Source organism: Manis javanica, chromosome 2, assembly GCF_040802235.1.
Source record: "Manis javanica isolate MJ-LG chromosome 2, MJ_LKY, whole genome shotgun sequence".
Classification (NCBI taxonomy): domain Eukaryota; kingdom Metazoa; phylum Chordata; class Mammalia; order Pholidota; family Manidae; genus Manis; species Manis javanica.
Window position 1 is genome coordinate 128,102,697 of NC_133157.1, and position 26,660 is coordinate 128,129,356.

The following is a 26,660-nucleotide window of genomic DNA, read 5'->3' on the forward strand; positions in this document are numbered from 1 at the left end:
TGGAGATAGCAGCAGTGAGGGAATAAGAGAATAAGGGCAATCAGAGTTCAGGTTTTTAGTTTATTGTGGACAGGACACTTAACATGGTATTTACCCTCAACACATTTTTAAGGGAACACTTTTAATACATTACTGGTGTCTGTAGCACAATGTCATACCGCAGATCTCTAGAGCGTATTCGTTCTGTTTGACTGAAGTTTTATACCTGTTGATTAGTAACCTGCCATTTCTCCCTGCCCCCAGCCTCTTGCAACCACCGTTTCACTCTATGAAATTTCAATTCTACGAACTTGACTAGTTTAGATTCCTCAGCTAAGTGGAATCGTGCAGTATTTGTCTTTCTGTAACTGGCTCATTTCACTTAGCATAATGTCCTCAAGGACCATCTGTGTTGTTGCAATGGCAGGATTTCCTTCTTCTTTAAGGGCTGAATGTATGTTTATATATCACAGTTGCTTTGTCCGTTCATCTATAGGTGGACATTCAGGGTGTTTCCACATCTTGGTTATTGTGAATAGTGCTGCAATGAACATAGGAGCACAAAGTGAAAATCTTTGAGTTACTGTACTTCTAAGCTCCTTCCTGCTCCTGAAGTCCTCCGATCAGCATGGAATCAAGCATGCAGCCAGCCCCAAGCATTGAATTTTGTGCATTGGGAAGCATCGATAGTCTGCATACCACAGATTTAGTTCACTAATGTGCTGAGCAAAGTTTCCATGCAATTTTGTTACTCGTTCAGTAAGTAACACAAGCAAAGCCAACAGAATCCAACCCCGGTAAACTGGTATTTTAAGCACCGCAGGCTGATGAAAACCTATTCGGTGACAGGGAGTGCCCAAGGGCCCATCAGGGAGTTCAGAGGGCCTGGATGTGCTTGGGTGCCTGTTGCACATCATGCCGCCACATCACTTCAGGCTCCCGGAGGAAGGGATGCCCAGGGAGCAGACAGAAGCACCAGCTTCCATTTCCAGCAAGCCTTTGTTTTAGCAAGTGGTCCAGAAGGGATTGATGAGCACTCTCTGAGGAAACTGACAAATGTTTCCTTGGGGAGGATGGAATCTAAAGAAACAGTTTTTCTTCCCTTCCCTGGTAGCTAGGGAGTGAAGGCTGAATTACTTTTCTGACTTGATTCACTGCCACTGAGAAGCTGATTAAGGGCCCCATGTCTAAACGTTTGTTTGATGTCCTATGGCCGTAGAAGGATGGTAAGAAAGGACGCAGAGCTACAGCTCCATTTTCTTCACCCTGAAGTGCACATACTTCATTAGACATGACATGATGCCATGCCCATTTGCTGGTAGTGGCACCCTGTCTTGTCTGTCAAAACCTGCAGCGTTCTCTGGGGCTGGCCCACCAGCCTTTTACCTGTGATATATAGACCCTCCTCTGATTATGTTCTTTAGAAAAAAACTCACACATCTGACCCATAACCTGAGGGAAAGCTCCCCTCTGCTCTGAAAAGCAGGGAGCACACTCCGCTCTCCAGCAGACCTTGGCCCCAGCCCGCATCACCTGCCGCAGCATGGGAGGCAAATCGCTGTGGTTTCTGAAACAGTTGGCAGCCACTGTGCACAGCCGTTAGGAGAGGAGGAGCCCGGCTCATGTGGGCTAGACTGGCACAGGCGTTGCTGGAGGCCAGAAGCCAAAAGACCTGGTTTCAAACGCTAACTAACTGCCCTATAAGGAAGCAGGGTCCTTTTGCCTCTTTCAGCCTTGGTGTCCATCTCTAATGAAGATATTATTATGGACTTAGATTTTCTAGAAAGATTGAAATAGAAATGGCAAGCCAAAAATAGTTATAAACTGAAAACATCTAGTCAGAAGATTTTTATTGCTATTTTATCCTCATGATCCTCATTTGGCATGCAGGTGGTGATACTGCATTCATCATGTTTTTAAATTGTTCTGTATTTGGTGATGCTCTGACATCTGGGCCGTTATGGACAGGGGCAAAGGACTGTCCCTGCCTGTTTAGCTGACTCCTGGAGAGAGTCACAGCCTTGTCCAGGAGGGTGCCTTTGATACGCAAGCCAACCAGTGCAAGCCCCTATCCCCACCCGCCTCCTTTTACCAGGCACCTGCAGCTGGGGACAATACTACCCTGCCCTAAGTTACCCCAGGGCCAGGTACAGGATAAGTAGGGGCCACCCCAAGGCCTGCTGAAATTATTCAAGTGATGCAATCCCAAACCTGCCCAGCTTGCTCGCTTTGCCTGGTCCATTCCTTCCTCTGAAAGGCCCCTGCCCACGCTTCCTCGTCGCTCCCCCTGCCTCCAGGCTGGTCCTGGTGCCTCGCTGAGTGGCCCTGCCTGGCACGCTGTGCCTTCTGTTTCTAGGGATCTGTGCTGTAAAATTCCTTCTTCATGATGATCATTTCTGTGTCTGTCTTAACATACTGATGAAAACAAGCCCTAGGCACGTTTTAAAATGTACCCAAGGAAAGCATTTTTTGTAATGAAGGAATCCATGGAAGAGAAAGGGCAGCGGCCATGAGTTTGGCAGTCGCTTCACCTCTCCGGAAGGCAGGTTGGGGCAGGTGCAGATTACATGCTCTGCTGCCCACTGGCGTCACCTGGGAGCTTTGGGAAACTGCGGGTGACTGGGCCCCTTTTCAGAGCAGGCACTTCAGCACTTCTTGGGGTTTCGTTTTTACTAAATCCCCCTCCCATTAATTTAATGCTCACCAGGACTGAGAACTACCAGTGTGGATCACCTGTAACTTTTTCTCAAGCTTTAAAATATTTTTCTAAGTAAATCCTGGGGGATCATGCCAGAAAAAAAATGTATTTGAGAAAGATGGATTTAGAAAACTCCAAAATATTTGATCTTACAGATTGATCCCTGTTGGTGCACAGAATAAATTTACCTTACTATTGAATAAAGTGGGAGGAGGCAAGGTTTTCGCCCATGTCTGATCTGAGAAAATTGCCACGCCCATTAAGTTAGGATGGTGACATGTGATAATATGGCTTTTTCGGTTTTCACTTTGACCTCGAGTTGTTTGATAGAAGGATCAGCTCCAGGGATATATAGTTCAGCAACCTGTATCTGGCCCTGGAGGCTGTTGAGATGGTTTATATAATTATTTCACTCACGAGGGAAAAATTAATTGCATCTTCCTCACCAATTGCTCAGTGCTAGGGCTTCATTGGAAAAAAACAGAAAATTCCCCCTAGAAAACTCAGTTTTAAGTTAAAATGCATAAGGCTGTACATGGCTTTATTCATCCAGAGGCAGGGGGATATGGAGGTAGAAATCAGCAGGCTGCAGGCAGGAGTCTCACTCTTGTCTTGTAGTGCACAGGCCCGCGGTGTGATCTTGGACACACTCTTCTTCACAATCACATATGCCTCTTGGGCACAAGTAATGAAAACGAATGAGAAAGTGCCTTTGGAGAGATTCGAAGTCCTTGGAAAGCATACCAGAAAACAAACACACTCATGCACTGTGTCTCACATAGACCTTATCAGTTGAACAAACAAGAAATTATAACCAAAAAAGATTATAATCCTATCCCACCCAGTATCTTTAAGAACAAGCCATTTTACCTCTGCAGAGTTGCTGAGAGACACACTGCTAACATCCCTGACAGGTTGCAATTGGAAAAGGATGTTTCGTTTCCTGTAGCCGGAGCAGCTCGAGCTCCATGTGTTTCGTGGGAATGACTGCATGCGGAGCTCAGGGATAGCCTCAGACATGTTTTCAAATGTTTGGATTCCATCAAGTCCCAGTTGTGTATTCTCTTCCCTACTAATCGCTGTGGTGTTTAATTGTTAAAGCCATGTGTGTTTCAAGGGAAATGGAATCCATATGTTTCTGATTTGTTTGCACTGAGCTCATCAAATTGTTGTTTTATAAGAGCTGTTTGCTGTCCAGAAATAATCCCTTGTGCCTCTTCATACACCATCCTGTGCTTTTCAACATCTTTAAAACAGGAAGCAAAACCCACTCTCCATAGGACTACAATTGCCCCCATTCCACCATAGCCTTTTCATGATAAAAGTTTCCCTTCTTGCTTGGGAGCCAGACAATAAAGTATCTTACAAAAGGGCTTCCCAAAGTAGGTTCTACAGAGATAACAATGTAAAGACTGAATTAAACAGAGTGAAGTAAGTTTCTTTCATTGATTTTTCGAGACCGTAAATAGTTAAATAGGCAAAGGTCCGAAGGTTTTGCATTTATTCATTCAACAAATATTTAATGAGTACCTATTAAGTACCAAGGCCTAATTATAGATGGCATATTGCCATGAAAAATGGGGGAATCTCCTGCACATCCTTAGGTCATGGAAGCCAGTACTCTGACAGTCACTCCAGGCAATACTCATTCATGGGGGCTACAAAATGTAAGTACAACTAACCTGAGTCTCTGAGCATGTGCTCAGATTGGAGGCTATGATCCCAAACTGTAAGTCTCCATCTTAGGATGTATTCTAGGGAGAGAGGGAAAAAATAAACAATTAAACAAGCGTGGGTTATCAGTGTGGTGGAGGAAGCGAAGCTGTGGAGCTGTGACTGGGCTAGGGGCTTCTCTTCTGTTGTGTAAAGGAGGTGACATGAATAGTGTCAGAAAAATGGCACCAGTAGGAGAGACATAGAGCTACAAGAGGAGGTTTATTATAGGAATTGCCTCATGAAGCTGTGGAGGCCCCGGAGTCCCACCGTCTGTCACCTGCACACTGGAGACCCAGGGGTGCCAGGGGTCTAAGTCAGTGAGTCCCAAGGCCCGGGAACCAGGGTGAGGGGTAAGTAAGGTGTAAGCAGAGAAACTGGGAAGTATGTATAGCTGTCACCAGCTCAGGGAAGTGACTGTTTTAATTTGCAGCAGCCCAGAACACAGGAGCCAAGTGAGATGAAGAGGGGGAGCGGGAAGCAGGGGGTAGCCTGGGGCACTCCCTTAGCTCCTCAGTGGCACTCCTTCAGTGGGAGCCACATCCAAAATGGATACGGCTGCTGGCGGAGAAGGGGCAACCACTCAACCTGCTCCAAGCTGACTGAGCCAAGTGTCCTGCCAAGGGGGAGAGGCCTGAGGATTAGAATGGACCGATGGGCCTTAGGCAGGACAGAGAAAGGCCCACAGCAGCAGCCTCCAGGGTAAGTGGGGCTTGGCCAGTTTGTCAATGGCTATCCTTTCTCTGCTATCAAAAATAGAGGATCTGTTTTTCACTGATCCACCTGCCCAAGTCTACATCATTACAAAGGTGGGATGATTCCTAATAGTCTAATGTACTCATAATGCTCAACTCCTAGTTGCTTCAGCCCATTTCGCTCAGAAAACACAAATACAGAATAGTCTTCCCACCAACATGCTAAGAAGCCCAAATATAGCCAGTGTAGTTACTCAAAACCACACATGGTAGACCACTTATGCTGAACTCTCATTGTGTCCAGGCCAGACCATTATGACAGCCTTCTTTTGATAATATCCCTCATCACAGAATCTTGTTCCTCTTTTCCAACTGAGCATATTCTGACCTATTATTATTTCTGCATTTATCTTATTTTTACTACTAATTCTGGCTTTCTTAAAAATTGAGAATTCTCAGTCTATCCTCACTTCACCACAGCCAGCACCTCACCCCATTTCTGGCCTGTTAACATATTGGTTAACATTTACTGAACTTCCGTGCGCAAGGCATTGGCCTGGGACTTTACCTGTATTAACACCTTTGATCTGCACTACAATCCTAGAGAGAGATACAGTTACCACCCACAGGTCACAGGGGAGAAAGCTGAAGAACACAGAGGTTTCCACACCAAATTAAACAGCAGAAAGAAGTTTGGACTCAAACAATTTGATTTTACAACCCATTTTCTCAGATAATATGCAATATTGCCTCTCTGGTTGGTTCTCCTTTAAAGACATTTTTGTTGAATAAGGGTTTTATTGAATGGACTAAATTAAATCAAGGGAGGAGAGCTTTTTCAATAGATACCAATTATCTACCCATAGAAGAATTTTGCCTGGTATATAGGAAATAAATCAGAACTATTTTTAACATGGCCTTCATACTCTATTCATGCTCATTAAGCGTGTGAGTTGCTTTTCCTCAAGGCTTGCAAATTTATACTATTTACTTTAAGACAGTCACCAAACATTGCCTCTGTGTCTGTTATCAGACTTCATTCTTATTTTATTTTTGCCTATTTGATTCTATTTTACTTCATTGGTATATATAGTCTCTCTTAAGGGGCCTGAGAAGGTTTAACCAGTAAAGCATTAAAGAAGCCCCAGATGACAGTTACCAAAGGATAAAAGAGCGATTCTACCCAGAGAAACCTACTCTAAACTAAGCTTTCAGACGTGATGTGCTAGTGGGCAATAGAGATGTGGATACATGTGTGAATATGCTTTTGTTGCTTTTGCACTTGCTCCGATGCTCTGTGTGATATCTGGTCTGACAAATTACACAGATGTGGGACTAATGGTAAAAGGAGAGAGAAATGCCATTTACAATCCTGACAGTTACCAAATCCCACCATGCGGGGCCTGTCGAAAGAAATACAATCCCATGGACATACAAAAAATCTGTGCACTGTTTGAACTCCAGGATTTCACCCCATCATTAAACACCCTCGGCCACGCCAACTGGGCCATTTGCAATTCTGATAAGAAGCAGAGCAGAAGAGTGTCGGGACCAACGGGACAGGGCCTGCCCCCGTCTTCTCTGAGCGTGTTTGCCTGAGGGAGACCTCTGCTCCTGTAGCTTGCTGGGAGCTTCGTGAGCACAGCTCAGTGTGCAGTTATCAAATCTGAGCGCACATCCAGAGGAAATCAGTAGACCAGAAAGCCTTGTTCAGGGCTAGGGGGAAGGCAAGTGATGAGGTCGTGCATCTGCTTCCCTGGCAGACGAGACCAGATGAGTGTCTGTGTGCAGTGGGGGTGACATGCTTTCATCTCACCAGCGATGTGTTTTCTAGTTTGGGCTTGAATCTCCAACTGTGTTTGTCATCCCCCAAGAGAACATATTTTTAAACACTTCAAGTTCTTAAAGCATGTCATTTTTATAATGGGCATCCTATCTTAAAAACTTTCATTTTAAAAACGCTCAGGGTTTATTTTCCCAAACTGGGGCTTTCAGGATAGCGTTTGCTTACAAACTCTAATTCGCTATCTAAATTTCAAAATCCCACAGGATGCATCCAGTGAAAAGGAAGCAAATATTAACTTTAAATGCACTTAGTAAATAAGGCTGAGTTCACCCTACCTCAAAAGCATGTAATTTCCATTTCCAGACTGGCTTGGGGCAAGTCCCACAGTGCCACTGACCATCCATCAGAGTTCAGTGGCAGTTCAGAAAGCAAGGCACCTGGTCATCTGGGGTTTCAGAGATCTATTTTTAGTCTCAATATAATATGCACAGCACTAAAATTTGCATATTAGATTTGTCTGAACAATAAAATAATGAGTGATTATAATGAGCAGTGAATAACAGTTACCATTAATAATTACAGCTATTACTAAATTGGTTTTATCACTGCCCACCTCACATTTACACCTAATATAAAAATATGGTAAGGTTAGATTCCAGAGGTGAGTAATAATGATGATAGCACAGCAAAATCTTTGAGAGACCTCATTATTCCTTGGGGTAGATATCCTGCTGTTCAAATAACAGCCATAAGCATCTCGTCCTATAGGGCACTGTTTTCTCCCATGTAGAGACAGCCAAATATGACAGCTCTGCCCTCTGCTAGCAATATTCTAAAGGTATTTTCCTCTTTTCAACAAGTAATTAAAACCTTTGTTTTAATTTGAGGAACCTAGCTTACATAGCGATACATGATTTACTGCAGAAAAATTGTCCCAATACCCACCCCTTCAAAAAATAAAAAGAAGAAAGAGAGCATGGAAGAGAAAGCAAAAAGAAAGAAAGGAAGAAAAACAGATGTTCATCCTGAGACTGCAGGTGTCATAAATGCCAGCGTGTTTATACTTTCGGATATAATGTGCCTATTTCAAGAGAATGGTCTGAAAAAAAGTAAGTTAGAGCTCTATGTATTAATGAAAAAGATGCAGATAATATTTTAAGTAGAACTATCAGCAAGTTTCACAGTAGGTAATCTATGTTATATCCCATTTTTTTGTTGGAAATGAAGACAAAGAAAGAGAAGAATGGAGAGAAAAAGGGGGAGGGAAGGATGGAGGGAAGAAAAAGGGGAAGGCAAGAAGGGGGAAGTGGGGAGGAAGGGGAACCTACCGGTTCCCACCACCCAGAAACCACAGGGAGGGTGCGGCTGTTATAAATGCGAGGTTATCCCCGCGTGGAATCTGAGGAGCAGGAAGTCAACCAACGGTTTCCTTATTAACCTGTTCTGTTGTACTCATTGCAGCAAGTTTTTGTTTTATTTTGTGATATTTAGGAATGTTAACAAAGTGAAAAAGCACAATTCCAAAAGCAAACATTAACCAAAAAACTTTCCTCTCAGCTTCCCTGTGTCCATGGCGCTCCCTTTCCTGAGGATATAATGTGACTGCTTTGTTTCTGGGTGTATCCTTTGCAGGTACACATGAAACAACCACCAAACTACCATTGGTTTGGAACATCAGAAAAGAAAAATGTTTCCTTTATATGAATATTCTGTTCACTGAATATCTGGTCTTTAATAAGGGGCACTTACAATACCTAACCTGTGTGTCACTTTCACCACTTACAAAGTGCTATCACGGGCACCATTTGATTTACTCCTCAGAGCAAAGAGCTCAGGGGTACTTCAGGCAGAGGAGTAAGTGCCGGCAGTGTTCCCTGGGTCTATCATCCATAAAAATTACACTCCGATTTGAATCTATTCAATTTAAAATAATGCAATGCTGTTTCTACTGAGCAGACAGAGTTCTTGCAGGAGTTCTATGTCAAGAAGGCATTTAGGAAATACACAGAACCACCATATATATTAAATGCTATAAGTAATAGTAATAATAGCACATGATTCATCCTTGGTGTAAGTAATCTACTGAAAGCTTCCATTCTACTCAAGGGCCCTACTTTCCAAAACCTTCTGCTAGACAAAAGAAATAAGATGGAGCATGTTAAAGAGTTTTCAGATTTTAAGAATATAGCTTACTTCCTGTTGTTAGTTTCGGACACTTCAGGAAGACTGAGGTGCGAATAGAATATAGCTAGGTCAGGGAATGCTAATCCACTTGCTAAATAAGTTTTTGCCTGTTTTATAAAAGAATTCACCCAAGTTGCTTTAATAGCAAGTTTCTGCATTGAACTAGTAGATTATTTGCCCACTCTTCCATACATAGTTACTTTTTACAAGTAATTTACATACAGAATATCTTTCTGATAACAAGCTGGTTCTAGATTTAGAGTTTCAACCCTATTTTCACCTTTCAAATATTTGTTATTTAAAGTAAGCAAGTTATTTGAAATGTTATAAGACTATATTAAAACTTCAAACTGACATTCTTATTGAGAAAAGAACTTCATTTTTTCATGACTAATCTTTCCTTCTGTGAGTACATGGTGATCCCCTTATGCCAGCCCAGAATCCCACTTTACAGTGAAATGTCATGTCTACCCTAAATCTGCAGCCTAAGCCATAGAAATGCAGAGAACAGAATTACTGTTGAAACACTATTAATCAAGGGCTTTAGTTACATGTTAATTATAAAATCCATGATCTGAACTCATTTGAAAAATAGCAAATATAGATTTCCAAATGAAAAAGTAATAAAATGTGGTGCTCATAGAGTCATTTTATATGACAATCAACATCCTTAGCTGACACCAAGTTTTTAATCCCTTCACCTTCCTTCTGGTGATTGGAAAGTATATTTTATCATTGCAGCCATTAAGCAATTCCATTAGTGTTTGTAGCAAAATGTGACCCGTGGCACATCTAACAGAAGGCTTAAGAGTCAGCTGTTTGCTTTTCTCACATTCTCTTTCATCCTGGGGCTCCTCTGGTAAAAAGCACAATCCATCCATTGTTCACACCAACACCACATGTTCACACAGCATTTAAAAATGCTTGTAATCGTTTCTTAGCGTCTTAGAATTAGGTCATCGAAAAGGCGCACGTAAGACATACTTCCGGCTACAGTGTTCCAAGGAGAGTGGCCCACACTGGCCCAACACACATTGTTGTTGTTTTTTTTAAGAAAGGTTTTCCTTGCATTGAAACAAAATCTTTTTTATTGGTGCTTTTACCCTAATGGTCTAGCTTTTTTTTCTCAAACAAGATGGGAAGACAATGTCATTACATCGATTTCACAAAAGAGGACATGTCTTGGGGAAGTCACAGTGCTGGTAGTGGGTAGATCTGGAATTAATCCAAGCCTGTCTGACTCCTAAGGTCTTAATCACAGAGGCTCCACCATCCTAATTTAGCATGACAGAGTTTCACCTCCAAGTAAGCGCGTCTGCCCAGGGCACGCAGTGGGAGCTGGAATCCAGCAGGTAATCTGATGTAGGCTGGCTTCTGCTGCAAAGGCACGAGAACAATTTTCTGATGTGCGCTGTCCACTCAGGCCTGGACCTGCAGCCTGTTAGCTGGCAAGGGAAACTGAACCTGATGCACACAGAGGTGCCACAGGGGGAGGTGCTGGCCCCAGTAGGCTGACCCATTTCCCATCATCTAGGCAATCACTTATTTTGCCAAAGAACACACCGGAGGCATCCTTTCAATGATCTGCCTGAGGTTTTCCCTGGAGTAATGACAGTTCCGTGGAGTTACAAGTCCTACTCACCCACACACCTTCTTGAATATTTACTCAAAATATCCTTATCAAGACTCAGTATTTCTAACGTTTACATTACTTCTCTGCAGACAGCCAACAGGCTTCATTCACACCACCCACAAGTTCTTCTCCTACTCTGGGAAAAAATTACAAAGCTGAGAGACTAAAACTCACCTGAAAGAGCTGGATGTCCCCTTAGAATCTTCTCCTTTGCATTTATGCATCGTGTCATCACTGGAAAAATAAAAGGAGGGAACACAAGTCCTTTGGCTTTTCCTCTGTTTATGTAACTTCTCAGAGTAGTTAAAATAAAGATAAAAGACAAATTAGAAATCATATGCAAATAGAGGGAGAATATACATGAACTTACGGAAAAATTATGATAAATGAGCACAAAGTTTTCTGTTTCTTGTCACAAATAAAACACCGAAACAAGGTGAGACAATTTGGTCTAAGAAAGGAAACTCTACTGACTTGTCAGAGCACTTTGCCCCCTGATGTTGTATTCTGGGAAGAAATTGTGTAGAATCTTAGATCAAGGTTTTAAAATAACATAACAAAGGCCTCAGAATTATGTGTCTAGGGAAAACATACTTTGCAAATTATGTTTATCATCCTGTCATAACATTTAAAAATAATCTCATGGAACAAAGAAAGACAGAATGGGAATAAATCATAACTGTTTAAGAAATGGAACTGTGACATTTTTCTTCTTTTTACCTTTCTGCATTTTTCCAATTGTCTACAATGAGTACAAATTACTCATAGGAGGAATAGGGTACTTAAGTCTTAACAATAATAATTGAATTCACTTTGCAAAGGCATATTTTTACACCATCTCTTGAGGAAAAGGGGAACATAGTCAGGAAACTTAGCTCAGGGAAAGTATTCTCTTTCAATTAATGTAAACACAGCAATTTACATTCTACTGCTCTGCTTGGCACGAGTATCTAACAGGGATGCTGAATTTGTCCCTTAGACTGTCTTTCAAGTACCATTGATCTCAACTGCATTGTTGACAGAGGCTAAATAGCAGTCAGTCTGAGGTTTAACCTGCAAGTTATTGCCGAAAAGCAGTGATTCTCTCGGAGCAGAAAATGTGATCAACATACACTGCAATTGAGATGGTCAACAAGTGGTGTACATGATGCCCTGAAATCTAACAGCTGCTGATTTATGCGATCTTCCAAACTGGGGCTGTTTGGAACCAAAGCATCTTTTTAATTGCCCCCCAAAGCCTGTCTGAGTACTCATTTGAGACTCCAAAACTCTGCACCAAGACTGTTGGAAAATCTTTTTTGGTCTGGACGTCTTGAAGGACAACATGCCCTTTAAGTACTTGCCTACTTGTTAGCAATTCTGAAAACATGCTTTTGTCTCCAGAAAACAGAAGCTATTGGTTACCTATAAACTTCAATTACTCTGCTTTATGAAGAATCATTGATCGTAGCCCACACTATTGTATCTAGTTACAGAAAAGTCTTTTAACAGTGTGCACTGATATGACATTATCTCATCATCTAATACGCTCTTTAAACAGTGCACTTGATAACACAACCTGTTTGGGAATTATGCTGAGTTGAAAAGCCAAGTGGCTTTTTATGCAAACAGTTACATGTATGATTCCATTGTATAATACTCTCAAAAGGACAAAATGCTAGAGATGGAGAGCAAATTCGTGGTTGCCCCGGGTGAGAGATGCTGGGGGTAGGGCATGGGCACTTGTTTGTAGGGATGGAACAGTTCAGGATCTTGCTTGTGGTGGTGGTTATGAGAATCTATTCATATTATCAAGTCACATTGAACTACACAGACACACACACAACACACATGAGAACATGCAATCTTGGTGAAATCTGAATAAAGTCTGAGGATCATACTAATGTCAATTTCCTGTTTTAATACTGTACTCTAGTTGCATAAGATGTAAGCCCTACTGTGTACTGAGTAACATGGGACCCTTGTGTTATTTTGCAAATTAGTGTGAATCTATAATCATTTCAAAATAAAATATTGAAAGAAAAAATCTCCATTGGAAACCCATAAAATCTCACTATAGTTAGATTTTCTCACTCTCTCTCATTGAGAATCTTTTCCAGGTGCTAAAAACATTAACCTCTAGATACAGGGCTTCTTTGAGATACCGTGACTCCCCATCTCAGAGCTGAGTGTTAGGGTATCCAGAGCCTGGGAATGTCCTGTACCCAGAGGCCACACCCAGGATGTCACCTGTGGAACCCTTCCCCCAGATCTTTCTATATTTGGTCCTGTTAACTCCACCCTATATAATGCAAATCTACTAGATGGCCCTCCAGGCAAAAGGGCCTCCCCAGTAGATACTCAGAGATCACTTGTTTGATGAGGAATTAACTTAGCTAACCTTACACTGCGATTGTGTCTCTCTGGTGTGACCCTGGGGCAGTGGTCCTGTGCGCTGTGGCCCCTGCTGTACCCTTGGCAGGCTTGGCCACGATGACATCATTACAGGCTGCTGTTGAAATAGCAGCTGAATGAGTGACTTGTATTTATATAACTGGCATCCAAATGTTTGTGTAATTGGATCAATAAGTGTGACAGGAACAAAATTCATTAATATGTTAGTCTTCAAAGCATTTTATTCTGTTTTCCATCCCTCCTTTCTCACCAAACACCAAAGCCAATTCTATCTTAAGCTGTTTAGTTTCTCCTACAGCCAGAGGGTTCAGAGTAGCTTCACTAAGTTTGTTTCCTGCCTGTTTGCTTGATGGATATTTTCTTAATCCTCCAAATGTAAAACTGTTGTTAGTCTCTCGCTAAGTGAAAACTTTTTTATTTTTATATTTCTTAATTATAGCAAAAGATCCAGAATTTAAAACTCAGTTTTATAGCTGTTTGTAACTTCATGGAAGGTTCTTGTATGTACATACTAAGTATTTGTTGAATGAATAACTGTACTCCCTCTCCATTTATTCTGTGGCAGAGACGATGATGAGGTACAAGCAGAGCCATGTACTCTGTCCTTCAGGGCCAAGCTCTCTCTCCTTGTTTCATCTCTCTCCTTTCCAGAACAGCTTTTGAGAGCAGCTAGTTTGTTTTCTGTAATCCTGATGGGACTTTATGCTTCTGTTCTACTCTTTACTACTTCCATAGCAGATTTTAATTATATTATTGTATTTTAAGTCTTGACACTTGAGAACAAACCTCTGCTTTTCATCAAAAGTGTCTAAAATGAAAGTTTCACCAATCATTTTCATCTTAGTCAGTTCAATTTGTTTCTCTTCATTCATCTTTTGTTTCAGAGCATCATATGTTATTGTGTTTTGAACACAAGTAGAAGCCTTCTAAAACAGCCCCTACTTTTCTGCAGCAATATGCATATGTGTATATATACTTACATATGTATATGCCATCAAAAGGATTTGGGAAGAAGTGTGCCTGGTGGTCCAGCCTTGCTGTGAGACAGACCTGAGTGGGCCTCCCAGGAAGCATCCTGTCACGCTGGGGAGGCTGGCTGAGCCCCCTGGGCTCTCTCTCCCACCGGAGGAGCAGTAGGCTGGGGGCTCCCTTGGGGTGGTACTGTGCTGGACTGGAGGAGCAGCAATGTCTTCTGGCCCTTCTAATGCTCTTTCAGCTTTTGTGGTCCAAGAGGGTAATTCAGCCTCATCCCTGGTTCTAGGATTTTCACAGGGGCATCTCGTCTGCAGATAGTTGCTAGTTAGTCTTCCATGAGAGAGGCCACCTGTCCACTGTCTCTCTAATACCTGGCTGAACCCCAAATTAGATTCTAGTTGAAGCAAAAAGGTCAGTTCACCCTCTTAGCTTTCAATCTTCATTAACCAAATCTTAGATTTTAAAACAGCATTATTCCTACATATACTTTAAATTTTCCTATGTCTGGTTTAGCTGAGTTCATTAATGGTGGCCAGGTCTTTCATGACCCATCTTTCCTGTTCTTACATTCTGAATTTGACTTGATCTCTTGATTGTTGAAGTACATCTTTACTTAAATGTTTGGCCAAGACAAGAACATGTATACTATGTTTCTGAACCCTTGTATGTTTGAGAAAGTCTTTGTGCTACATTTACTCAAAAGACCATTTGTCAGCCCATGAAATCCTTGGGTCACAGTTCCTTACCTAAAAACTGTGTATGTTGCTTTCCTGAGTTCTGACACTTAGTACCATCAGTAAAGAACTCCATCACCAGACATGTTTTTTGTTTCTTTGTTAAAAAATAAAAAACCCTTTTGCATTCTTTTCTTTTGACTCACATTCTAACTCTTTCCCCAGAATCAGTCTAGGTGAGCATATTACTTACTTAGGTCTTTATTAATTTCTTGAGCAACGTGGGCCTTTGTAAGCAACGTACCTAGATCTTCAGTTCAGAAAAGTTTTTTCTTACTGTATTTTTGATGAGTGCTTTTGATTCTAGTTTCTCCTTCAGAAATAGCAGTTATTTTATATTGGACTTCTGCTGACTATCTTTCATACCGATTGGTTTTCTATGATTTTTAATTTCTGCCCGGCTACAGCAAGGTGGCAGAGTAAGAGTGCGGGATGATGATGGGAGCGTGCTAACTCCCCATTTGAAGGTTCCTATGGGGCTCTGGGTCCCTGAGTCACAGGCAAGCACAGCCCAGTGACTGCGTGCCAGGGTCTTTTTTTCCAGGAAGTCCCTGGTTCATGAGCTGGGCAAGTTTCTCCCAATCCACCTTTCTGTTCACTCAGCCACTGTGTTAGTAGAGTGAGTTGGGAGAGAGTATTTATTCTAATATTTTCTCAACTCTTGTTTAAGTATGTTTAGATAGCTCAAAGAGTTAGAATTGAATAATTCATGTAGTCAACTGCTTAGATTATTCCCACGCTCTCAGATTCTCTTAATGTTTTACCAAATAGGCTGGTTGTTTTGTTATCGGCAATTCATAATCCATGAATTTGTGTGTGTGTCTGTGTGTGTCTCAAAGATACACTGAGGCGGTTTTAATGATCCTCTAGAAATTAGCTCCACCTTAATTAACAAGCCAGACATTGCACCTGACTCTAGAGAAGCTGTTAGTGACACAGTCTCAATGTGGTTCATTTACCTTACAGGCTTCTGCTCAGGTCTTCCCTTCTGCACTATCAGCAAGGGGCCCAGTGAAGCATTGACTTCACAGCAAATAAAGAAAATATTACTAACTTTACTTAGGGATGAAAGCTTGATGTTATCCCATCAACTGTGTCTTGGCCTTCATTCTTTTCACTTAAGCAGTGTAGTGAATGAAAGTGATGGGGGATGACTTCTAATTCATAAAGCAATTGAAATGAAGAGTGAATGTTTTAAAGTTTAGGAATTAATTTGTCATACACAATAGCACATAAAAGTACAGAAATATACCAGAGTATAAAACAAAAGAATGTAGCTAATTTTTAGATTTATATTCTTACTGATGAAAAAAACTTTAAAAGCTGTCTAAGAACCTTCTGTTCTTCCAGCCCCCCTTTATGCCCTTAAGAATTATGGAGGTACCCAAAGATCTTTTGGTTATGTGATTATTTTTGACATTTATCACAAAATGTTTAAAATATTTATTAATTCATTTTTAAAAAACAATAATCAACCTGTTAAATTTTATCTAATGTATTTATTTTTTAAACTACATTTAAAAAATGGGGGAAAAGGCTCATTTGTGGTGTATAGCAATGAAGCAAAACTGAAGAAACAAAACAGCAGCAGACTCACAGATTGCAGGAAAGGACTAGTGGCTACCAAAGGGGAGGGGTGGGGGAAGGTGGGTCGGGAGGGAGGGAGAAGGGGATTGAGGGGTATTATGTTTAGTACACATGGTATGAGAGGTCACTGGGAAAAGAGTGTAGCACAGAGAAGGCAAACAGTGAATCTGTGGCATCTTACTACACTGATGGACAGTGACTGCAATGGGGTATAGGTGGGGACTTGATAATATGGGTAAATGTAGTAACCACATTGTTTTTTCATGTGAAACCTTCATAAGACTGTGTATCAATAATACCTTAATAAAAAAATTTTTTTAGTGGGGGAAAAGAGTGTTGTCTTACATTTTTGCAATTTCCTTCATACATATCTGGCTTCTCATGTCTGATTTTGCATCCAATTTGTTGTGATATGTTGCTTTAGCTGAAGTATATGAAGATCTAAACTCTAAAATATACGTAGTTGGAAAAGAGAATATTTTGCTAACCTTTTCATTTCATTGTGGATTTACATGTCTTTGATAATAACAGCAACACAACTCAACTAGTGGTATTTTCTTAAATGTTAGCTGCAGTATGGAATCTGAAACCATATCAATGAAATCTGCATACTTTTAAAAAATTTAAATCCATTGATCTACCTTGCACTTTGAATAGACTTTTAACCATGTATGTCTTTGTAATATCACCCATTTGGTCTTCCAAATTCACGCATTTAAATATATAATATCAAAACATCACATTACTTATTATCACCACCAGCCTCAACATAAAAGTAGTCAAGTATTTGGTAGCCATCAAACTCACAGTAATGAGTACAAATTTTTCAAAATTCTAATTTCAACCCGAAATTCAAGTTTATTATTGATCACAAAAACTGTCAGGTGTTTTCCTTGACATGACACCTCATTTATTTCAAGAAAAATCTGCCAAAAGCCCAAGTCTGAGTAAATGAAGTTAGTAGTATTTCAAATAACAATGCTGTTGCATGAGAAAAGTGGCTAGGTGCCACTTGCAACTCAATCAATTGTACGAGTGTTTTTCCTGAGACATTCACTCTAGTGTAGTATGCTTTACTTCCCATTTACTCATACAAAACATTAAAGAGATATGTACTCAAGAATCAAGATTTAATAAGATAAATTTTACTGCTTTATCAGGATGTTCTTTAATGATATTGAAGACTTTTGTTTATTTACTTACTTGAGCATATGTTGGGTTAAAAAATTAAACGACGACCAGTTTGGGACCTTGATTTGTGCTGGGGCCACCAGTTTTACCCATCAATGCTTTTACACCATCAGTGCAAGAGTCCAAGCAGTGAAAATGCCAAATAATGTCTCAGTATTATTAAGAATATACTTTGACCCTGTGAATGCCCATTGGTCATATTTTAAGAAACACTACATGACATAAACTTTGGATAACTTCCATGTTAGTTTGAGACTTGAATTTTACCTCCTTGCTACCTTCATTTTTCTGAGAGATTAAATTGTCAATAGGACAAACCATGAGTTTATTAGACACTCTGTTTCCTGCAGAATGAGACTTACTACAAGAATCCAGAGAGTGGGAATTCCTTGCTACTTCTAGATCATATTCCTGTCAGGTCTGTGTTATGGGGTCTACGTACTAGGAAAGCATCATCCATAACCTCAGTTCTAAAGCTGTATCATTCTGCTTCTGTTTATCTTCAACCAAATGCTCGCCACACTACTTACGGGTTCAGATTGGTGAGTTTCTCCTAAGTTGTACATCTTCTTGATTTATAGTTGTTCTCCTCTACATCTTTCATTAGGTTTTTGTGGGGTTTTTTGAGAAAGGTACATTTCACATGGCTCTGTTACTCTTATGTTTGTGTTATCAATTTCTTTGGTTAAACTAATATGACTTTATCTACTTGAGTTAAATTCCAAAATTCTCTCTTTTTTCACCTACATTTGATATATCTGAAAACTTAGGTGTCATTTCAACCCTTTTCCCTTTTATGTTTTCTAGAGAATCACTGGTATTCATCTTTCTGTGCTGTTCTTGCTAGAATCTGATGTTTGCTCATAAAGAGCTTGACAGGGCATCAGAAGAATAATGTTCCAGATCTGACATCACTATAAGTTAATGGTACAGAGATCTTCTCTATATCCCATTTCCACATTTGTAAAGCACACAGAACGATCTAGATGATCTCTGGAGTCCTTTCTACCTTGGCGATTTCTTGTTTTCTGGACACAGATTCCCTGCTCCATCTCTCTACTGAACCAAGTATGGTGGGTGGGTGAGGAGGGGCTGGCTAAGATTGTTTCCAGCATATTCCTTAGTAATTTCCCCTTATCAGGAAGTATGTGCTTTCCAGGCAGTAAATGCTAATGGGCAGGTTGCCTCCTGACACGTTACAAGACTGGAGGGGTCACCACCTCCTTCCACCCAGGGGGAAAACTGTAGCCACTTTCTTTCTGGGCCTTTGCATTAGCCCCTTCTGTGACTAAAAAATATATATTAAAGTAAGTATACAGAAAGTTACCAAGTTAAATCTTTCCCATATATGGAAAAAAATCTATATAATATGCATGCCAAACTCCACTCCACAGTGACCACACGACCTGTCCCTTCATGTCCCTTGGACTTTCTTACACAGCTCCGGATCCCAGCTGCCCCACCCCAATCCTTTTCCTTCTCGTGCCTGCCAGAATGGCCGTTCACTGATCTGGTTCCAAGTTTCCAATCTCATTTTAGGTAATAAGACTAAAGCTGAGAATCAACTTCCCATGTCTGTATTCCCATAGCATTTTTACCAGCCAGCTGCTGAGAAGCTGCCCAGCTCTGAGCAATTATCCTTTGAACTCTGCTGCCTCCATCTGGCAAAGCCAGTCTTGGCCTTGTCATCCTAGTTTACCAGATCCATTTTTCCTATAATGGATGGGTCTTGGGTGACCAGTCGAGTTGGTCCTTGCCCCCAGAGATACACAATCTTTGGTTTTAATTACTGTTGCTGTGAGTGACAGATTGGGCTTATGGTGGCCACAGCTTAACTCAAGAGACGTGGAAACTCCGTAAGTGTATAATCTAATTAAAAACCTCTAACTGCAGCATGGGGTAAGGCATATCGTTGGGAATCAAACTGGCCTGGGTCAGTTATCAGTTTTATCACTGACTAGCTGGGTGACTTAAAGCAGTTGATTCCATCTCACTGACTCTCAATTTCTTTATCTATAAAACAGGCAATAAAAGTTTGCAGTTTTAGAGAGTGATAAGTCACAAATGCAATGTTTTACACACAACAAGTGTCAATTCATGATAACTATTATTACTGTGGATAAAGGTTTTAATTTGAAAAGTTTGGGTAATTTATTTGCATTATATCAATATGTTCATGATCAAGTGACATAACTTGTGTGGCTATGGTTAGTTCATATGCATACTCTTTATTCTCTGGAAAGCATGAAATTCTGAAAGTTACATAAATTCATTTCAAGAGGAACAGATGCATCATGGCATCCTGTCAGAATGTCCTCATTTCCCTGGGCTTCTCCACTCACGGGCTGAAAGAAGTAACTTTGGGCTGCTGAATTTCTCCTGAGTTGTACCTCTTCTTCTTGGTTTATGTTTTATAGAAACCAACTGCAAATGTAGATGTGGTGGCCGGCATGACCCTGCCCGCCATCTCTGGTCAAAACAAAATGCTGCTTCTGAGTCTGGGTCGTAGGCCTGGGCCGATGGCTGGAGTGGACTGATGTGTACGGCCTCAAGTCAACTACTGTTCATCTCATTGATTTTCCAGTCACTGACTCTTCTATAGAATCACACCAGTTGTTCCCTATTAAAGCTGGGTTCTGGGTACCAAGAAATTGATCTGCACCAAGAATGTTGAGGGTGTTATCAGATATTGCAATCAGTACAGAGGAAGAGAGGTTCCCACTTAATATCAACTTAACCTGCCTCTTCGCCTGTAGACATTAGAGAAGGGCCTCTAATAAAATGGTCAAATTTGTGATCTCATTTGTTGTAACTAGCACTCTCTTCCCAGATGTGAGGCCTGATTTCCAGCAGCTGAAGGGAAGTCTATTGGATTAACTCCAGCCGCCCTGTGATTGATTTGCTCTGGGTTTCATCAGCCTCCAAGGCAGATGTAATGGTAAGAAATATAGAGTGTGCATGCTGGCTGCAGACAAACCGGTTCTCTTCCGGAGACTAAGATATTGTCAAGACTTGGGGCAAGAGCTCAACATTCTATAAGCTTTAAGCTCCTTCTACAAAGTGAATACACTTCTTTTTAAAAATTGGAACACAGTTGATAGACAATATTATATTGGTTTCAGATGTACAACAGAGTAATTCATAATTATATACATTACTACATGCTCACCATGTTAAGTATAGGTTCCCTAGGAACAAAACCAAGATATTACAATATTATTGGTTATGTTCTCTATGCTGTACTTCCATTCTTACAACTAATTTATTTTATAATTTACACTTTATCCCCTTCACCTATTTCAACTGTCCCCGACTCCCTTCTGATGGCAAAAATAGTCTGCTGTATTTATGGGTCTATTTCTTTTTTGTTTTGTTTTGTTTTTTAAATTTCACATATACATGAAATTGTAGGGTATTTGTCTCTCTCTAGACTTATTTCCCTTAGTTGAGTTCTTTAGAATTAACTAGATTCACTCAGCTTTCCCAAGCCTTGCTATGTTAGGAAATTAAGGAAGGTCTAACCAAAAAGTCAATTCTGTTTTATTTGGAGAGATTTTATTACGTTAGTGTTTTTTTTCTAGAATCTAATTCACCTTCCTAAGTATGGTTTCTTTGGGGTGTATTTTTTGAGAGACACTTTCTGATGGCCAAGTTGTAAAGCCAGAAGTTATCTTGACCACAGAAGGTGAAAGGCTGTGAAGACCAAAGGTGGATAGCTGATTATGGGTGCCATGGAGTGGTAATGAATTCCCTAAGACGGTAAATGAGAGAGCTGAAATGTATTCATGGTGGTGGTTGAGGCAGGGGCAGTAAGACTTCAGAGCTCACCCTCTTCAAGATAACTATCCAAAGTTATAAACACTAACATAATAATATCTCCCCAAATAAAACAGAATTGACTTTTTGGTTAGACCTTCCTTAATTTCCTAACATAACAAGGCTTGGGAAAGCTGAACTAGGGAGGTGAACTGGATTCTGGGGAAAAAAATAATAACATAGTAATACCTCCCCAAAGAAAATAGAATTGACTTTTTTGATTAGACCTTTCTTAATTTCCTATAGCAAGGTTTTGATGAAAGAGATTGAATCTCGTTAATTCTAAGAACTCAACACATTTAGATGTAAGGGCCCTGCTTTATACATTACTGTGGAGGTCCAGGAAAACTTTGCTGTCATCAGCAGCTTGAGCAAAATTACACAAGGATTGCCAAGGTGACTGATAGCTTTAAAAGGGGCAGGGCAGAGCTGAGACGTCCTACCGTTCCTGAAGCTCCCTTATGGCCAAGCTCAGTCTCATTTTTAATATTTTCTTCAGTGAGCAACATAGATTCATAGTTTGGGGGTTTATGTATTTAGACACTTAAAATAATCAGTTCAGCATTAATCTTCCAAACTTGTGTAAATCATTAGTTAGTTCTTTATTAACCTCTTAATTGGAATTGATCCAGCACTGCAAGTGAGAAAAATACAAACAAAGTGATTTACAAGTAGGAAGTCAGCCAGATGTATAGGAGTATGCCAGGCAGCTTGGCTGCAGAGTCACCTCCTCCATGATTGAGATTAGATTAGAAATTCAATGCATGTGAGATGACTCTGTTGTACCCACATTAAGTGCTTTTGACACAAATGAACAGGTATAAATAAACTGAGATAAAAGTGTGTTTAACAAGATTCAGGTCTAAGGTGACAACTCTATATTTTTTCTACTAATTATCAGTAATCAGAGTGAGACTTAGACGGGCACTCCAAACACTTGGTAATTTGGCATTTCTTTAAAATCATACTCGTAAAATATTTGTCAAAAATTTTTTGGGAGCAAGATTGAGCACTCTCCAGGGAAAGGACAGAGGAAGATCACTTCCATTGTTCAGACACTTGGGCTTGAATCCCCAAAGTTATATACACAAACTGCAGAACACAAGTCCCAGTGTTAGCTGGACTGACCTGCCGTAGGAAGCTTGCCCAAAAGGGACCACACTAGCCCGCCCCCAACCCAAGGGGTACATACATGAGTATTGTTCGAGTAAAGAAAGTCCTGTCCACTTGTTGAACTTACAGTGACAGCAGAATCTTGGATAGCTGCTCCAGGTCCCTCCCCTTGATATGATCTAATCCAAAGCGACAGCCTTGGCCTCTGTACATTTCCTTGGAAGGCAGTTGCTAGTCAGAGCACTGTCCCAGCTGCCATTTAGTCACTTTCATAATCTCAGCACAGCACAGACTTGGGAAAACGCCAGCAGTGGGAGCTATGGCAATGAGATAGCTAAGCGGGAATTAAGGACGCTGCTATTTTGTTTCTTTAATGGATTGCAGTGGGCTCCCTTCTTTGCCATGTTGGACTGGAGGGGCTAATGCCACAACTTATGCATTTTAAAGCATTTTCAATGAGGTAATCTAAGGAAAAATAGCTCTTAAAATTATGACATACTAGCAAACATGGAACCATGATGTTCAAGGACAGAGAATGGTGAAGGGGCTAAAGAATGACTTAGTCAACAAACAAGAGGAGGGATAGGGTAATAAGAGAAGCAAAGCAAGAAAACAACTCTGTCTAGAGGAAAGAAGAAGAGAGAAAGTAATTTTGCATTTTTTTCTTTCATCTGCATTATATAAGTCTCCCAATTATGCAATAAGGAAATGGACAGATTCTATGAACCCTATTTTAGAGATGAGGAAAATGAAATCTATGTAGTAAGCAACTTACACAAAGTCATGCGATTTTTAGGTGCCACGTTTGAAACTGTTCTTCCACTGCTCTTTCTGTTGTGTCATACCAGGTCTTCATAATGGAAAAAGAGCCAAACTGGAGTTTGGACATAAGAGTTTTTACCCTAAATAGATTACCTAACAGTTTCTTGTTCTGAACTCCATTGTTTTCACTTGTCAGATATAGAATTGGAACTGTCAGAGTTTATCTAACCTGTTAGATAGTCAGAAACATATTTCACACTAAGAGACACACGTAGCTGAGACAAAACAATACTTAGGCCTACAATGTAGACTGAACTCTAATATTTTCTGAACCAGTCTGTTCTCTAAATATTTGTCACAACCCATTAAATAGATTTCATGACTAATTCATTGCAATTTGGGGCCAGCTAGATGAGCTCTGTTCCTGTTCTCTTATCATGGGTGCTATGTGTTTTGAGTGAATTCATCAGACCAGGATAAATCTAGCAAGCAGGAAAAATGAGCTTTCTAATTCAAGAAATTGTCAATGCATCTGAGTCACGGGAGTTATCATGAAAAATCAGAAGCACTCCTGAGAGGAAACAAGAGCACACCAGGAGAAAAACAGCCATGCTGGCATCAAAATTCTCCACCCAACTCCCACCCAAGTAATCAGGGCATTCAGTCGTATTCAAAGCTGTCAGTTTGAAATAGGACAATTTAATAACAATGCTGGTACTGTATACATAGACACTAGCAATTTTATTTTTAACGTGTTTCAATATCATTTCAAAAGGTACTTACTGGATGAGCTAGACAGGTGTTATACACATTGCACAGATTAGGAAGCTGTGATGCTAAAACGTGGAATGACCCACCACAGTGCTTTGCACAATAGTTGCACAACTTGCTTTTAATAAATATCTGTAAAATATTAGTGAATTATGCTGCACAAATAGAAGGTCACAGAGCAAGTTTTTAATAGTGAGAACTGATTTTTTGGCTCATACTCAAGTTTTTTTCATCTGTACTATATATACTATCTGAATTACACTGGAAAGTAAACCTCAAAACCTTCCCATAGCCCTCTTTCTAGATCTGATTTAAAAGAACCTTCAGGAACAATATGATTTTTTTATTAAAGTATCATTGATATACAATCTCATGATGGTTTCACATACACAAAACAGTGGTTCAACATTAACCCATATTATCAAGACCTTCCCCCCTCCATTGCAGTCACTATCAATGTAGTAAGATGTTATAGAGTCATTACTTGTCTTCTCTGTGCTGTACTACTGTCACAGGGACCTATCTATGTTGTGGTGAATTATAATGCTCCTTAACCCCCTTCTCCCTTCCCATCCACTCTCTCCAGTCCCTCCCCTTTGGTAACCACCAGTCCCTTCTCAGTGCCTATGGGTCTACTTCTTTTTTTGTTCCTTCTGTTTCACTTTTGTTTTTATACTCCACAAGTGAGTAAAATCGTTTGGTATTTGTCTTTCTCCACCAAGCTTATTTCACTGAACATAATACTGTCTAGATCCAGCTATGTTGTTGCACATGGCAGGATTTCTTTTCTTTTAATGGCTGAATAATATTCCATTGTGTGTATGTCCCACATCTTCTTTATGCATTCATCTATTGATGGACACTTAGGTTGCTTCTATCTCTTGGCTTTTGTAAGTAGTGCAGCAATAAACATAGGGTGCATGTCTTTTCAAATCAGGGATCTTGTTTTCTTCAGGTAAATTCCTAGGAGTGGAATTCCTGGGTCAAATAGTATTTCTGTTTTTAGTTTTTTGAGGAACCTCCATACTGCTTTCTTCAATGGTTGAACCAATTTACATTCCCACAAACAGTGTAAGAGGGTTCCCTTTTCTCCTCATCCTTGCCAACATTTGTTGTTTCTTGTCTTTTGGACAATGGCCATCCTAACTGGTGTGAGGTGATAGCTCACTGTTTTTATTTGCATTCTCCTGATGACTAGCAACTCGGAGCGTCTTTTCATGTGCCTAGGAACCATATGATTTTAACTCTAGACTTGTATACAAAAATGACATATTGTATACATTTATACAATAGCCTCACAAATATACCTCTGTATTTAAAATTTTAATTCAAAAATTATCTCCAATTATTCTTCTAAAATCACAAAAATATCATATACTTTTTAAAGACAGTTCTTTGGGCCACTCATTCTTTTGTTCATTTATTCAACCAATATTTGAGTACCTGCTCTTAAGGGCAGGTATTATGAAGGTTTCTGTATACATATAGGTGAATAAAACATCATCCTCAGTGCCCCAAGGACTTCAGTGTCCAGTGGTGCAGAGCGACATACGAATAGCTTAGTGAGCCAACAGCAGAGGAAGGAAATGCTGCAAAGGACATGGAAATGATTACTCCTCCACAGCTAAAACAAAATCTGTAACTTATGCCTCAAAAGACTGGATAGAATGAATACCAAAGCTGTGTAAAAAGTAAAATAATTTTGCTTAGTGACCTCTTTGTTCTGAAAAACAACTAATACACCTGTAAAACCAAAATACACTAGTGAAATAAAAAATGAGTATCCTAAGTACTATGGACTGAATCTTTGAAACTATTTCTTCCTAGTGAACCTTGAATACTAAGCTAAATTGATCACAGTTCTGTGTATTTGCAGCCTAAGTCCGCCTGTTATCTTTTAGTACCACATGATACTAAATGTCCTTTTTCCAAGAATTCACTGTCCTTTTTCCAAGAATCTGTTCCATTTGTATTTATATTTTGCTTTTTGTTCATTTGCTTTCTGGGTAGGCAGGTCAAACCAACCCCCCACTTTATGGTTGTGTGGATGAACATGGAGCTTAGGGATGACAAATTCATCTCACCATCTCTTGAGTAATTTAAAATTGAACTAGGTATAAAGCTAGGGAGAAATGTGGTAGCAAATAATTCTGCACGATCCACAAGGAGCTGACCTAGTTAGCCTGGAATTTCCATGCTTCATAAATCTTATTTCAAATAATCAGACCGACCTCAGAAGAGAGTGACTCAGAAATGAACACCCATGATCTCTGAGAACAGTCCTGTAGAGAGGTCAGACAGGCAGGCTATGGCTTTGATTGGATTATTTCCCAAACCCAACTAACTCATATTTAGTTCCAGATAAATAGCAAAGGATCACATACCTTGTGGAGTTAGGGCTGCCAGGGGGGTTTCCTTAGCCCCTCACAGTGGGCTGATGGGCAGGCGCGCTGGCCGTGGTCTACCTTGGGCTCCCCAGCTTGTGTGCGGTGGCTGGAAAGGGTGTCTGCGTGGAGTAGCCAGGGTGCTCCAGGGCAATCCAAGCCCCTAGTCAGTTGTCTTCATAGTGAAAAGTCTCTTTTATGTATGCCCATGTGCTTGACAAATCTTCCCATTTGCAATGGGTGCT

General features: G+C 40.4%; 1 long non-coding RNA gene across 1 annotated transcript; it reads right to left on the minus strand.

Annotated features, from left to right (window-relative positions):
* Window positions 1-3,293: 3,293 nt before the first annotated feature.
* Window positions 3,294-26,660, minus strand: LOC118968858 (uncharacterized). The gene is made up of 4 exons (XR_005056702.2): window positions 26,416-26,660; window positions 10,863-10,922; window positions 4,360-4,431; window positions 3,294-3,407 (listed from the first exon to the last, which is right to left on the minus strand). It is a non-coding gene; the product is annotated as an uncharacterized lncRNA (long non-coding RNA).